Source organism: Ailuropoda melanoleuca, chromosome 6 (assembly GCF_002007445.2).
Source record: "Ailuropoda melanoleuca isolate Jingjing chromosome 6, ASM200744v2, whole genome shotgun sequence".
Taxonomy (NCBI): Eukaryota; Metazoa; Chordata; class Mammalia; order Carnivora; family Ursidae; genus Ailuropoda; species Ailuropoda melanoleuca.
Genome location: NC_048223.1, coordinates 72,054,258 through 72,070,866, shown reverse-complemented (window position 1 = coordinate 72,070,866; position 16,609 = coordinate 72,054,258). Strand labels below are relative to the sequence as shown.

Sequence of the window (16,609 nt, the reverse complement as noted above, 5' to 3'; positions counted from 1 at the left end):
TCACTGCCACAGGACCGTGAGCTCCTTGAGGCAGGGGACTGTCTTGTTCACCACTGGATCCTCCCGCGGAATCCCTGGCTTCTTGCTTAGTAGATGTGCAGCAGAAGTAGCCTGCCACACCAACCCCGTGTTTATGGTAGATCTGTACATGCGTGTGGTAGAATTTCTCTTTCAGGGAGCCACAGAAGACGCCATTTGTCTGCACGTAACTGTTTTAACTCATCTCTGGGCTCTGCCAGGTCCCTCTTCCGTATCCTACTTGGGAATCCGTGCTTGAAAGCCTCTCTCATTCTTCCTCCCAGCGGCTCCACCTCCCTGTGCTTGGCATGAGTGATGCATTTGGTACAATGCCCAAAACCGTGCTCAGGATAACTAAAGTGCTTGCCCGGGGTAGATTTTTTTGTGTGTCAAAAGTTTTGTGCTTTTTAGCGATGAGAGTTAAGCCTTAAAATTGGTTTCAGAGAGGAAACAAGAAAGAGACAGAGTAGTCTCGGTGTTTAACAAGGCCTTGGAGGGAGGATTTTTCTTTGCTCAAGGGAAGACATCAGAACTGCAGATATCCATGTACGGTTGAAGCCCTGAAGAAAAATGAGCCGGAGAAATCACTTCAAACACTTGCAGGTTGGTTTATGCAGGAGTATGGAGTGAGATCGTTCCTTAGGAGTGATTCCATCTCAGGAACGGGGAGAATTTCACGATGCAAAGTTACCATGTGAATATTGTGTAATCTGTTATACAGTGATTTTAGCAGAGTGATACATTAAGACCGGCATTCTGGTGGACTAGGCTTACGAACTGCCTGGCTATTTCTTTACAAGGTGGTTTTTAGGATGGTTTCTATTCTAAACTTCTGTGCTTCTTTGAGTTGAATGTTTTCTATTCCACTTTCAAAATAATTCACAGTATGTTCTATCCAGATTAAAAGTCGATGGAAGGTATGACAATGAAATGTAAAGGTTTTTCCTCTCTGCAATATGTTCGCATGGCCCCTAAGAAATTTTACTTCAAATCTGAGGTCGAGTCGCCATTCCTCAGATGGCCAGAAGATGGCAGCTTTGGGCTAATAGTAGGAGAAAGATCCACCCAAAAAGCGTTTGCTAGTTGCTGTGATAGTGAAAAAGGCTCCAGATCTGGTTGTTTTTTTTTGCCTTTCCATCTCCACCAAAGTTGTATGTAAGGCAGAATCCTGGTTATCTCCGTTTGTCCCTCAGACCCACCCTCTGCTGTCCTCAGCTGCAGAGGCTGACCAGTTGCATTTGGCCAATGGGGAGGCCCAGCCAGGGAGCAGAAGGAGGGAGAAGAATAAGGAGGTGCAGCTACCCTTTTGCAGGATCACCTTGTACCATTTGTGTCCCCTAAAGGGAGGTCACTGCTTTTCTGGGGCAGCCCTCTTTTCAGAACTTTTCTTCTGGGTTCTGGTGGCTGCTCCCTCTAGGAGTGGTGACAACTTTTCTGTCCCTTGTGGTTTCTCTGCACCCTCTCCATACCTTTGTAAATTGTTTATTAAACCCATAAAAAAAAAAAAAACCAACAACCATATAGAATTGTCCCAAACTGAGTGTGCTTTCTGCTTCCTGCTGAGATAATGACTGATACTATATTAACCATGACTTTTTATTTTCTGCATTTCTGATGCTTTGACCTATAAGACCTTACTAAACCTGGACAGACTGCTCCTCCCATGGCTAGCCAATTCCTAGAGACAGGAAACAATTCACTTGCTCTTGTGCCTCTTGTATGCAAACAAACCAATCCTGAGCCCACACCCCACCACCTCCTTCCTCAAGCTTTTATACTCAAGGGCACTATTTCCCTGCCCTAATCATCCTGGGGGACAGGTACCAAACAAAAAAGGACAGCCCCTGGGCCTCAGAGCCTGTAGAAATCATCCAAATCAGCCAATCTTAAATCTACTTACCCTGACTCACCTGTTGCTTTCCACAGAAACCAAAATAAAGACTCTAGCTCAGGAACACCTGGGTGGCTCAGTTGGTTAAGCATCTGCCTTTAGGGTAGGTCATGATCTTAGGCTCCTGGGATCGAGTCCTGCATCAGGCTCTCTGCTTGGTGGGGAGCCTGCTTCTCCCTCCAGTTCTCCCTGCTTGTGCTTGTTCTTTCTCTGACAAAAAAATAAAGAAAATCTTAAAAAAAAAAAAGACTTGAGCCCATATTTCCCTTGCTCCCAGGGTCTGTGGATAGACCCATCATCTCTGTGGCGTGACATGCCCCCTCCTCTTGGAAATCTCAGTGGCAGTCTTCTGATCTGTTGACCTCCCTATACCTGAATAATAATAAAACCCACATTTTACTTATTTATTTTTAAAAAAAATTATTTATTTTTAAGTAGTCTCTACACCCAACATGGGGCTCAAACTCATAACCCCAATATCAAGAGTCACATGCTCCACTGACTGAGCCAGCCAGGCTTCTAAAACCTACATTTTATTTTATTTATTTTATTTTTAATTTAAATTCAATTAGTCAATATGTAGTATATCATTAGTTTCTCTTTCTTTTCTTTTCTTTTCTTTTCTTTTCTTTTCTTTTCTTTTCTTTTTAAAAGATTTTATTTATTTATTTGACAGAGAGACAGCCAATGAGAGAGGGAACACAAGCAGGGGGAGTGGGAGAGGAAGAAGCAGGCTCCCAGCGGAGCATGGAGCCTGATGTGGGGCTCGATCCCAGGGACCTGGGATCACGCCCTGAGCCGAAGGCAGACACTTAACGACTGAGCCACCCAGGTGCCCCTATCATTAGTTTCATATGTAGAGTTCAGTAATTCAACAGTTGCATGTAACACCCAGTGCTCATCACATCACGTGCCCTCCTTAATGCCCGTCACCCAGTTACCCCTTCCGTCCACTCACCTACCCTCCAACAACCCTCTGCTTGTTTCCTATAGTTAATAGTCTCTCATGGTTTGTCTCCCTCTCTGATTTCTTCCCATTCAGTTTTCCCTCCCTTCCCCTATGATCCTCTGCGCTATTTCTTTTTTTTTTTTTTTTAAGATTTTATTTATTTATTTGACAGAGACAGAGACAGCCAGCGAGAGAGGGAACACAAGCAGGGGGAGTGGGAGAGGAAGAAGCAGGCTCATAGCGGAGGAGCCTGATGTGGGGCTCGATCCCACAACGCTGGGATCACGCCCTGAGCCGAAGGCAGACGCTTAACCGCTGTGCCACCCAGGCGCCCCATCTCTGCGCTATTTCTTATATTCCACATACGAGTGAAATCACATGATAATTGTCTTTCTCTGATTGACTTATTTTGCTCAGCATAATACCCTCCAGTTCCATCCATGTCGACGTAAATGGTAAGAGTTCATCCTTTTTGATGGCTGAGTAATATCCCATCATACACACACACACCCACACCCACACACCCACATCTTCTTTATCCATTCATCTGTCGATGGACATCTGGGCTCTTTCCACAGTTTGGCTATTGTGGACATTGCTGCTATAAACATTGGGGCACAGGTGCCCCTTTGAAAGCGTTTTCAAATGTCTATGTGGACGCATAAGGGAAGTGCTATACACTTAACTCTAAGAAAGAACACTGTGTGGAAAGCATCTTTCAACTAATATCTTCTTTCATGAAGATAGAAGTGTAAATCATACATTTTAAGACAGATACAAGTGTTTTGATCCTTTTATCATTTTTATCAAGTGACTGGCGTTCCCCAGAATCTGTGACTTTGTAGAAGAGTCATAACTGGGAAGTGTTACAGCCATGTGCTGGGTTTTAGCTGGAAAGATGAAAATCTCTATTTTTCCAGTGGCCAAACACTCGCCCCAATGAGAAATTCTCAAATGTGGTAGTGATAATAATAGATAATAAAACAGAACCACTGAAAAACTGAAATATGAAGATATGGCCTAGTCAGTAGCAGGCTGGATAACTGTTTTACAGAAACAGTACTGGGAAAAATGGTGAGAGGGTGTTTGTTTTTATTTTTATTTTTAAATGAAGCTTAAAAAGCATTGGGGGGAAAACAAAGAAGAATTTAGAAAGACATACTACTTGAAGGTGGTATTGCTATATTAATATATGTTAGAAAAGAGTGGCTCAGGAAGCATCGATCTGCCTGTGCAGTGGTCATTTTTCAAGTCTGGATAATGTAAACGAAAATCAAATTGTCACAAGGAGATTTGAACGATATATTGGCTAATTTTCATGGCAAAAAAGAAGAACAAGAAAAACAATAGATAAAAGTGTCTGTGAGACTCTTTGACTGCATTTTAGAAATAAATTCATTTCTAACGAGAATCCACCCTCAAGTCAGTCTTGCAGAGGAGTGGGGACTGTGCCATATTAACATAGGTACTGAAAAAATTCCAGTCCTACGTCTCACTCCTGAGAGGTTCTGCAGGTAGAAGTAGTAACGGAGAGTGGGTCCCATGGACCTCCTGTCACTCTCTCGCCTCGTAAATAACCTTTGTCATTCTGCAGGTAAGTTTCCAGACCTGCATTCTTTGTAATGCAGTCTTTGCTGCCCTTTTTACGGCCAAAGGCGGTGAGTACCACACTCAAAGGCCATTTGGGTTAGCACAGGCTGTGTGGCTACAGGAATTATTACTGAAGCACCTTGAATTATCAATAAAAATTCTATAAAGTCCAGTGGTTTCTGGTAGACTATGGAGATAAGGACAGAGAAAGGAAACAGAAGGAGGAAGAAGAGAGACGGTTTCCAAGAATTAACTCATTTGCGATGATAAAAGGTAAATGAGCACTTTCACTTTGGGCCCTTCCTTTTCCCTGGAAATGGAATAGATTAGCAGAGGGGAGAGCTGTCTTTTTTCTTTCTAGGGCATTTGTTTATACTATCCTTTTATTTTATTGATTATCCTTTTCAGTTTTATTGAGCTTAGACTATGTTTTTAGAACTGTTCGGCTGCTGTGATTTCTTGGGCCCAATTCCTGGTATCTGCACAAAGGGCTGACTCCTTTCTCTATATTCCACATGACAATAGATGACTGGGACTGAGATCCCTGCTTTAGAAGATGTCATGGATACAAGATTTTCTTTGAAGCTTTTTTTTTTTTTTTGGTAAAATCAAAAGATTGGAAATCATTTTAATTGTCGTAAATTGGGATTTGGTTAAATAAGTCATGGTCCTTTCATTCTGACGCAGGGAGCTCTAGCTGCTGAGGGCATTTCAGTAGGCAGAGGCCATTTTTAATGAGAAAGCTTTTTATACAGAAAGATGTTCAGGATATATTTTAAAATAACAAAAGAAGGTTCACGACACTTTGTATGGTATGCTAAAGTTTGTATAAAAGCTATGTATATTCTTGCATGTGCATAGAGAAAGAAAAGATGAGAAACTGGTCATTGGTGGTCCAGGAAGGGGACATGGGTGGCAGGAGGACAGGGGGAGGAGGGAGCCATTATGATTTTGAACCATGAGACTATATTACCTGTTCAATAAGCAAATTATGATTTAATTAAAAATTGGGAGGAAGTGGAGCTGGAAAAAGGACTGTAACACAGTCTGGGAAATTATATTTGTAAAACCAATAGTGAACTATAAAAGGCATCAGAAAAAAAAAAAAAAGGCTCACCTAGGAGAGAATGTCAAGGTAACGACATGCCTCTGAGAGAAGGGCCTCATAAAGTCCTAAACATGTCCTTGGCCAGAGCCAGCTCTGGGCAGCTTTGTACATCAACTCCCAGGGAACTTGCTCAGTTTAGAGAGACAATCCAGCTCAGAGAGACAATAAAGCATAGAAAATTCCACTCCGGTAACATGAATTAAACAGCCTCTTTTATTCCTGTCCAGGGGTTCCTCAGGATGATCCCAGACACCTTTATGAAGGACTTGCTCTGGGTAAAAAGGAAGGGAAGTAATAGCATGAGATCTCATCCTCTGTTCCTCAGCAGTAAACTAGCTGTGGCCTGTTTTGAGGGTTAAATGAGATAATGTATGTAAAGCACTTATCACAGTGCCTGGCCTCTGGTTGGAGCTCAGAAAATGGCAGTTATTCCTGCACCATGAAGTACAAGGAATAATTATTACCACTTAGTAGATAAGAAAACTAGGGCTCAGAGAGTCTAAGTCACCTGCCTGAAGTTATACAGCAGGAAAGCGAAGGAGCCTGGATTTGAAGCCTGGTGGTTCTGGTGCTCATTTCAGCAGCACATACACTGAAATTGCAATGATACAGGGAAGATTAGCATGGCCATGAAGCCTGGTGGCTCTGACTTCAAAGCCCCTGTTCTTCCCAAAGGTACGTCAAGGTACTTCACAAATAAACCTGCCAGTGTGTAAGGTGCAGGGTTTTGTTTACAACCGTGCATACAGATAGAGCATTTCTTTTTTCAGAGCAGTAGCCTATGTCACAAACTATAGAAAGAGGAGAAAAGGAGCAAGCATTACCAGGGTCTGCACCCTATCAGTCTCATCGGTGAGTGGAACAGAAAAGTACAATGTACGGGAGAAGATTCTGGAAGGTTCTGGGCTCTTCTGATGTATTCAGATAAAATGATCTTAGAAAACATTCACTCCCAGTTTTGTCTCATGCATATATTATTGATGTCTTTTCTTGGTTATATTTATGTTAATGAAAATCTTAAGATTTTATAGATATGTTAAGTAGCCTCTTAACAGTGTCCCAGTTAATCATATCTTAACAGTTATAAACTGGAAAGACCTTTTTATTACACTGGGGTGAGTCCTCTGGCCTCTGGGCCAAATCCAATCTGTTGCCTGCCCTTGAAAATAAAGTTTTATTGGAACATGACCACACTCATTTGTTTATGGCTTCTTTCATGCTACAAAGGCAGAGTTGAGTAGTTACCACAGAAACTACATGGCTTACAAAGCCTAAAATATTTACTAGCTGACCTTTTATGGAAAGTTTGCTGATCTCTGCACTAGAGGCATGTATAAAACACAAGTGTGGTATTTCTGTGCTCCAACATCCTAACATACATAATTTTAAAACACTAAGTCTGTCTCCACTGATGTATGTGTCTTACCATCTGGAAGATAAGTACCTTTTATATGGACACTGTATATACTGATCTCTTGGAACGATTAGTGAGTGTTGTCCGGTAAACTGTGTCTAAAGTTCCCTCACTGGACAAGTACTCTGAGAATCTTGTCTTAGATGAATATGTTTGGGAGGGAAACATATTCCCTAAAAGTCTTTGGGAACAAATGTGGTGTGAAGGAACAAAGAACTCTGAGATCCCTTGGATGGGACCATGGGTCTTATGAGCTAACCAGGCTGGGGCTGTGGCCTACCTCAGTACCTGAGTGAGCTTACCAACGCCTGACTTTTCTCTACCCCTGACCTCAAGCAGCAGAGAGTATAAAGAGCATAAAGCCCATGGGCCACATTCTGTGTTACTGGAGGCTTCTGAATGGCCTAGAGATGTCAAAGGAGACCTGGCCTTGCTCTCTCATGCGTCCCGTGCAGCCCAGTGCCAGACAGAAGCAGCAAAGGTAAATCTAAGTCTATCGCATCCTGTCTTTAGGTCTCAGAATCCAATCCCTGAAAGCATGTCCCCAGACCTAAGACAGATGAGTAGATGTTGGGAGAATAGGAAGGAAATGGAAATAACTCATTTCCCATGACATCCAGACTATTAGCTTGGGTGAATTGACTGATCAACTTCGTGTAGGTTGGGAAGCAAACTAGTCCTTAGAACAAGAGCTGAAGGCTCTAAGTTTTTTTCCATCAGTGCTTCAAATAGAACAAGTCATCTGCAAATTCCAGTATCAGAACTTCTGTCTCTCTAACTCTGCAGGGGCTAAGGCTTAGCTATCTCCGTTAGTCGCTTATATTCTACTGTAAAGAGAGGGCCTAAGATCAAGTGTTCTTGGGGACATGGCACACTGGAGAGCAAGGTTTCCAAAAGTGGGCCTGGGGGGCTTGTCAAAACCAGAAGGGACTTAGAATACAAGCTTTACACATGTCCTAGGCCAGCCCTATCTCTCAATCCCTTTTCCACTGCCTCACTACACAACAATGCCTCCATTAATGAAACCTCTGGGGATGAAGCTCCTTTACAGCGAACATGGTGTGTTAAAACAAAATAACAGCTTCATAAATCACACTAAACAGAACCGCAATATATCAGGAGGTTCCGCTGCAATATTCCTGCTGATCTATGCAGTCAGGGCACAAATCTCTTCAGGCACAGTTTTGATTCAACTCCCAAAGTTAAAGGAAAACAGAGTCTACCCACCCTCCCTAGAGACTCTATCTTCCACTACGTCAGGTATTCTGAGACCTCTGACTTTCCCGACCACAAATGTTGCTCAACGAAATTATTTATTGAGGGCCCACTAAGTACAAGATAAGGAGATCTACTGGTTAAATGCACACACACACACACACGCACACACAGACACGCCACACGCATGTTCACACACAAGGAGAGATCAAGCACATATTCATATTAATGTACTACATAGTTGCGTAAGTGTTGTGAAAAATAGAATAGAATGGTACAAAATCATATAAGAAGGGGACCTAACCAATTTAAAGAGAGGATGATATTGGAATGGGTAAAATTCCTAAGCTGAGAAAGAGTCTGGTCTCTTCAAGGAACTAAAAGAAAGGACAGTACATCTGGCTAGAGAATGAATGGGAGAAGCCCAAGAGATATGCTGGTTGGATCATTGGAAGACGTGGATTCATGCAAGGATTTTAGTCTGTATTGTTAAGAGCACATGGGAATCCCCAGAAGGGTTTTCAGGAGGAGGGTTATAAGATCAAATGTGCATTTTAAAGAAAATTTTCTTTTATGGACAACAGATTGGAAGGGAGGAAGAGTAGAAGACAGGAGGCTGAGCAGTAGTGGAGGTGAGAGGTCCTGTTGGTTTAGACTGGGGGGTAGAGGTAGATTTGGAACAAAGTGGATTCTGAGCATACTTCGGGGTAAACTTCGTGGCACTTGGGTTGGATAGGAAATGTAGTGAAAGATAGGAAGTATCAGGGTGATTCCAAGTGGTGTGTCCTGCTCTGTGGCTGGAGATGCCACAAACTGGGTGAAGAACATGGAGAAGGACCTGGATTTGGAAGGGAACGGGTGATTATGAGCTCTGCATTTGCAAACAATTCGTTTGCAACAGTTCTGCATTTGCAAAACTATTTACATTTATTTTTTTAAAAGATTTTATTTATTTATTTGACAGAGATAGAGACAGCCAGCGATAGAGGGAACACAAGCAGGGGGAGTGGGAGAGGAAGAAGCAGGTTAATAGCAGAGGAGCCTGACGTGGGCTCGATCCCATAACGCCGGGATCACGCCCCAAGCCGAAGGCAGACGCTTAACCGTTGTGCCACCCAGGCGCCCCGCAAAACTATTTACATTTAAAACCTTTGGATTCTGGGAAGTTGCAGGATTTATCTTTTATTACTAGAAGTGAGTAGAGAAATATTTAGGGAAAAAGGAGACTTCGGTGTCGTATTTATAACCTCTTCTGTCTTCTAAGAGGAGGCTCTTTGATTGCTGGGCACACAGAGGCCAATGCCTAGAGAATTGCTCTGTATCATAAAGGAGTGAAAAAGTTGGGGTCTGGAGGGGCAATTTTCAAGATCATGCCTCTTGTGAAGTTGGATTGGAAAAAGCAGGCTCCAGGGGATGCACAGGAGGGTGAGAGCATGGGAGGACTCTGGAGAAGAGAAAGAAGGGAAAGAAGAGAAAAAGTAGTGTCCTTCCTCTGAGGAGCGCATCGCAGAACCTCTTCCACGTCTCCCTTCTAAAGTCTTCCATGGATTTTCCTTTCCGTGAGTCTCTGCCATGGAGAGAGCTGACATCAGGTTATATGGAGGCCAGCGTGAAAGTGAACCACTCTCAGGGAGATGGGAATGGGAGTTGACCGTGGAAAAGAAGGTGTTGCAGGTGCTTGCCTCCTGGCTTAATCTGCCCTTTCAGTGCTAGAAGACAAGGGAATGCAAGGAAAAGTAAGAGAAGGTGAGGAAGCAATAAGAAAAGGAAAGGCAATGGGACGGGAAGGAGGGATACATTGTTCGAGTTCTGTTCTCTCTCTCCTCTTAAATTAAAAGTATTCTGAGAGAAGGATACTATATATTAAATTAACTCATACTAAAGCAAAGGTTGGTGACATTCAAAAGGAAAATAGCCACCTCCATCCCCTTTTCTGGGGCATTCTTGGGGTGGAGTGTGGTTTTTTGTGCTTACTCATATATTGATTCAGTCCTTCATTACAAATTTATTGATTACCTTTTCTGCGTTAGGCAGGGGTATGATGAGAGACACGATCCCTTTATATATTTGCAGGGAAATTAGCACTTAGTTGGAAGACAGGCAAACAGAAATATTTCAATGTGATCCTTGCTATAATAGGGAATAGGAGAATATAAAAGGGTCTTATGAGTCAACCTGGGGAATTGCAGGAATGCTTTATCCCCAAGGTGATACTTGAATAGAAAACATGAGTTTCCATCATGTTGGTGGGGTGAGGAGGGAAACTATATCCGGTATTTGGAAGCAAAAAAACAAACAAAAAACAACAAAACAAAACAAAACAAAACTGGGTTGATTTAAGCAGATAATTTACTGTCTTACTAGAAGGATTTTGAACAGTTCATAGAATTACCAAGAAGGCTGCAAAGCCACTTTTGGAGAATGGGAGAGGAGTAAGTTGGCTAGGCATAATCCAAGATTGTTTCAGAATGACGTCACAAAATCAATCTGGTATAGACAGTAATGTCAGTAGATGTTGAACAACTGGAAACCCCAATTGCAGCCTCAGTGTTGCTGCTGTTAGCAGTGCCTGCGGGGGTCATTAGCCTCTGCTCACCACTAGGATGGATCCTTTCCCTCCCTGCTTCTTTGCATTAATAACTCTGATGGAAAGTTGCAGGTGAAAAGCAAATAGGTGGCTTTTTCAGCTTCTATGATGGGGATGGGGCAGGAGGATGGGTTGCAGTCTCATACCTGGATTCAAAAAGAGAGAAAGTCCTCTAAATAGAAAGGAAGTTCAAATGATGGGCAGCCCTCTTTTCCTCATGAGGGGAGAAGGAAGAAGGCAAGACAAAGATATTCCAGGTGAATATGTAGGAAGGTTTGAAGGCATGAACTAGCATGCAACGGGGGAGGCCTGCTAATAACTCAAAGGAGATGGGAGAGAAGGGAAGGAGGGCTGGGACGGCAGACAGGGGACTTGTTTCCAAGGCTTTATGCCTACAAGTTCGACTTTCCTGTTAGAGGGGTGTGGCAGATTCAGTTAGTTGTCCACTCAGTATCCATTCATGCTTCTTCCTTACCAATGAAATTCCAATTTTGATTTGGGTAGCTATACACCCAGCTAGAGTTCCTTGAGCTAATGATAGCCATGTTACACCATTCAAATAAATGAGACATAAACTTGTCTCTCCCCTTCTAGCCGAATACGGATGTGAGCTCTGGAAATATAGAAACCATTTAGGATGATGAGACAACAAGCAGGGGACAAGGCCTACGCATTAAAATGGCAGAACAAGAAGATGGGAAGAGCCCTGTTCCCTGTTTCATCTGAGACTTGCCTACTGCCAGATTTCTTGAGACAAACCCCGTGTGTTTTTAAGTCACTAGAGTTGGATTTTCTGTTATTTGCAGCTGAATGTGATCCTGATTGGAAGAGCGAAGGAGACCAGAGAGGAAACCAATACAACCATTTATAAGTGACTTCAATGGGGACAGAAGAGGTAGGATTGGGCAGAGAGGATGGATTGAAGATGTGAATGTGGTGAGTGTATATGTTCAGCCACCTCTCAAATGGGATGGGGGCTGTGGGGGTGGACTCTACTTCAGGTACCACAGAAAGTTATCCCCAGCATTGAAGTGTTAGGGAACTCCATTAAGAACACCTGGAAAGCATGAAGTGGGAGGGCGATTACAAGAGTGGGTGAAAGGGAACAGAAAGAGGATGTGTACCGTCTCAATGACTAACCTCACAATATTCTTTTATTATTAAAAAAATACTGGGTCAATATACAAATTTTAGAAAACTCAGGTAAACAAAAAAACTGTTAAAAACGTTAAAATCCTCCCAAATTCCACTACCCATAGATAATTAGTGCTAACAATTTGATTATTTCTTTCCAGCCCCCATTTAGGCATTTTTTCCCATTCTTGCCACAAAAATGACTCTACAAATAAACAAAAATGTGATCATAATATATATTGTTTTCCAATCTGTCCAACATTTTGCATTTGGCAAAACTGAGAAGGCCTTTTCATGTCATCACTATCACTTTAGTGGCTGCATGCAGTGTTCCATTCTGCGGATGTATCTATCATGGTATAGAAGTCAAACTTTTAAACATTCTTATTTCCCATTTCATGCAGCGGGGGAATTGTTGAAGTTGATTCTGGGATTGAAGAAGTAGCATTAGCTTTGCCATCAGTTTTATTTTATTTTTTTTAAAGTTTTTATTAATTAATTCCAGTATAGTCAACACACAGTGTTTTATCAGTTCCAGGTGTACAACGTAGTGATTCAACACTTCCATGTATCACCCTGTGCTTATCACCTATTTAGTCCATCCACGCCNCCTCCCCCCCCCCCCCCCCACCAGTTTTAATATGATAGCTTGTTTGGGCTGTGATAGCCCATAAAATTGTGCCAATATTTACCTTACTTTATTTTTATCTTGCGAACTTTTCTTCACATTGTGTAACAAGATTCTAAAACCGTTACCTTGCGGGTTAGGACAACAGAAGATTTTGCCCTTTAGCGTAAACAGAGTACGTTTGCGGCGCTGACATTTATTGGCTTTTCTTTAACACGTTAAACTTCTCTGTTGGTGAGCCATTTGGCTAGTAGGAAGGGAAATGCTGCAGTTAGAGTAACGATTATCATTTAAAATGAAGAAAATAGAAGCCACCTGCTTCCGCAGCGAGCAGGGTTCGAACCTGCGCGGGGAGACCCCATTGGATTTCAAGTCCAACGCCTTAACCACTCGGCCATCGCTGCTACGGAGACAAAATAAACGCCGAGACACTTTAGTGCAATAACTGCGCGCACGCGCGCCGCGCTCACTAAAAGGCGGGGCCTACAAACTCCCCAGCTCGGTTCGGAGAGGCGTCAGAGGTTGACCGCTCAAATTGTGTGAACTATATCGTGGAAACGGAGAAATAATAGAAATTCCCTTAAGTAGTTTAAGTAAACTCCTTTAAGTAGAAGGTCTGGGAAACTCTTTCCTTCTCTGAGCTCCGAAAACCGCAAAGTTGCTTGGCTTCTAGTCGCCGACCACGTTTTTGCCCTCCCACTTCCTCCTTAGGTAATCGAGATAGCTGTGAAACAAAGACCTATCCTATTCAGTGCTGCGGGCCTGCGCTCTGGAGAATTTCCGCATTTCTGCGGGGGTGTGCGTCTTCGGCTGCGTTCCCACGTTGAGCGCGTTGCCTTAAGTCCTTTTTGTGCTGCATGGAGGGAGGCGTAAGGAGTCTGGTCGCTGTCTGTAGCCTCGCCTGCCCCCAGCTTCTGCCTAAACAGTACTCTCTCATTCTTCCCCCAGTGGTCCCTTTATTGCTGAACCCTGCTGGAAGAAATCGGGCCCCGAATGTGGTCTCAGCTCTCAAGTGTTGAGGAGCATTGGACGTGGTTTGAGAACCAAGTTCTGCGCATTAGGTCTGCTTTCTCCCTTTAAATACCATTAATTTTTTCCCTTCAGCGCTGGGTCCCTTTTTCGAGTTACTTTGTTAAAGCTCAGAACCGGTAGGTCGGTCCTATGCCGCCTACCTCGGAACAGAGGCCGGGTTGGCGCGGGCACCTCAAGGACGCACGCAGAGCTTGTTAACCGCGCACGTGGAGGAGCGCTCTCCCACCCCACGGCAGCTGGTTCTATCTGTTGATGCACGATTCGATAACAACAACAACAAAGGCAACCTTTTACTAAATTTCTAAATTTCTTTTTAAATTTAAACTTTTAAAATTCTAAAAGTGTTCCTGTAAAGAAACTTCACCATCTATCGCACAGTGTTACAGGAACGCAAATCCTTGCCTTTTGGAAACCCGGATGTTGAGTGACCCCACTTTCTGTGTGAATTTTCTTGAGACTTATCAGTACCATTTCTTTAACTAAATTATGGTGCTGTGTCTAAATCGATTTAATTGCAGAAGGGGAACAAAATACTTAAGAATTATAAAAATAAGTTTTATCTGGCTTGAAATTGTTTTTATAATTTTTTAATCTTTTGTTTGTTTTTAATTTGGCAAAGCTATAGGAATGGTCCCAGTTTCCTCTATGAATACTATATGGGAACAAAATTATTCCCCACGATCCCAGGCATAAATTTTATCATATATGTGAACTTTATTTGGCACTTTTCCAATAGAGACTAAGAAGAAATAAATTTCTGTCCTTTAATCTTGTCCTTAGATTCTACATGTGCTGTGAGATAAGCTATCATTTAATTTTACTGCTTCACTAGTCGTATCTTGATTTGGAAATATTTTTAAATTTTTTCTGTGTAGTTAAATGGTGATATTTAATGAAAGCTCTTTCTCTTAACTTTCCCTTCCCCTCTTAGGAATTCTCTTCACTTGCTTAAAAGCTTGACAGTAATGGGAATTGATTAAAATAGTTTAACCAGGGGCGCCTGGGTGGCGCAGTCGTTAATCGTCTGCCTTCGGCTCAGGGCGTGATCCCGGCGTTATGGGATGGAGTCCCACATCAGGCTCCTACGCTGGGAGTCTGCTTCTTCCTCTTCCACTCCCCTGCTGTGTTCCCTCTTTCTTTGGCTGTCTCTCTGTCACATAAATAAAATCTTAAAAAAAAAAATAGTTTAACCAAAAAATCTACCCAGAAGTTTTCATGCTCATTTTTTTGGTTTAATTTTGCAGGGAAGGGAAGACTGCAAAGGAAAAGAATCTATTGCAAAGTTAATGTGTATTTGGTGAGAACAACTGTGATTAAAATTTCTTTGCGGGGCGCCTGGGTGGCACAGCGGTTGAGCGTCTGCCTTCAGCTCAGGGTGTGAGCCTGGCGTTATGGATAACCCGGCGTTATGGGTTCGAGCCCCACATCAGGCTCCTCTGCTGGGAGCCTGCTTCTTCCTCTCCCACTCCCCCTGCTTGTGTTCCCTCTCTCGCTAGCTGTCTCTATCTCTGTCAAAAAAAAAAAAAAAAAAATCTTTAAAATTTCTTTGCAAAATTTCGGAAGTGAAATAACTACATTAATGTTTAATTTTCAGCTTACTTGAGTTAATGTAGGCTTTTCGGAAAATGAAATTACCTTTTTCCTGATTTATCATATTACGAAAATGAGCCAAGAGATCAAAATTATTATAGGTTTTCAAAACGCGTGACTTGACGAATTTTTTCAGATGCAACCTTAGGTTTTTAGCATTGCCATTTAATGCAATGAGTGGCAGCTAAGGGAAAAAGAAGCAGGATACATGTTTCCAACATAATTATAACATAAATGTATTATGATTCATGACAGTAACATCACAAAACTTTGATTTTCTTTCTTTTTTTTTTTTAAAGATTTTATTTATTTATTCAACAGAGATAGAGACAGCCAGCAAGAGAAGAAACACAAACGGAGAGTGGGAGAGGAAGAGGCAGGCTCATAGCAGAGGAGCCTGAGGTGGGGCTCGATCCCACAACGCCGGGATCACACCCTGAGCCAAAGGCAGACGCCCAACCGCTGTACCACCCAGGCACCCCAGAACTTTGATTTTCAACCATGGACATTTCACTCTGTAAAGGTCTCCTGGTGATTCTTCTTCTTTTTTTTATTATCCCCTGGTGATTCTGATTGCCTCCTCCTCTATACTAACCCCAGATTCTTTCATATGGTAGTTTTTATCAAGTGTGGAAGGTAAATATCTGTGGCTTTCTCTAAAAACCTTTCTTGATGCCACTTTCAGAGGCAGAATACTGAGGGTGATGAGGCAAGTGTTTAGGAGCAGATGGGTTCTTTTTACAGCAATCAAAATTTATTTTGAATTATTTTGGTGGTTTTATTTTTGAATTAAAAAAAATCATAGTTTCAATGTTGGAAGAGACATTAAAGCTAGTCTAATCTTTTTTTTTACAGACAGGAAACTGTGGCCCATGAATGGTTTGCCCAAGGTCATGTAGCTAATTAGTGGTAGATTCAAGACTGTAGTTTGTTATGTTAGCCCAGTGTTCTTACTAGATTTTGATGCCTTCAAGTATTCTTTGTTAGTCTCTGGCCCAGTGGCGTGTAGATCAAGAAGTGTGTGTATGGCAGTAGACAAAGTCTACTGAGTAGGGGAGAGTTGTGAATTGAAATTTTGAAGGCCTATGAGATGTCAGATACTGAATATATAGTGGCTGGTGAGTTTGTTTTTGTCCCAGTATCCATCCTCTCAACTGATGATGACACTTCAGTTGTACTTAAAGAGGACCACTCCTCCCTCATTGTATGCAGCCTTACTTCAGCTGTTAGTCAAGGTATCCCACCTTCTTCTGGCCGAGGGGTAGGCATGTGACTTACATTGTTTTTTTGTTGCTGCATAACAAATTACAACAAGTTTGGTGACCTAAAACAACATGAATTTATCATCTCACAGTTTCTGTGTGTCAGGAATGTGGTCATTGGTTGTGGTCATGGGTTGACTGGGTCCTCTGCTTAGGGTCTGACCAGATCTCAAGGTGGTGACTGGGACTTT

General features: G+C 42.4%; 1 protein-coding gene and 1 non-coding gene across 2 annotated transcripts in view; one reads left to right on the top strand and one right to left on the bottom strand.

Moving 5' to 3' along the window:
* Positions 1 to 399: 399 nt before the first annotated feature.
* CTNNA3 (catenin alpha 3) overlaps positions 400 to 16,609 on the top strand; it is a 1,722,523-nt gene continuing 1,706,313 nt past the window's right edge. The window contains exons 1-2 of the mRNA XM_034662590.1: positions 400 to 621; positions 11,579 to 11,708. The gene's annotated coding sequence lies outside the window, so the exon portion shown is untranslated. The remainder of the gene's footprint in view (positions 622 to 11,578; positions 11,709 to 16,609) is intronic.
* TRNAS-UGA lies at positions 12,857 to 12,938 on the bottom strand. The gene has a single exon. It is a non-coding gene; the product is annotated as a tRNA-Ser (tRNA).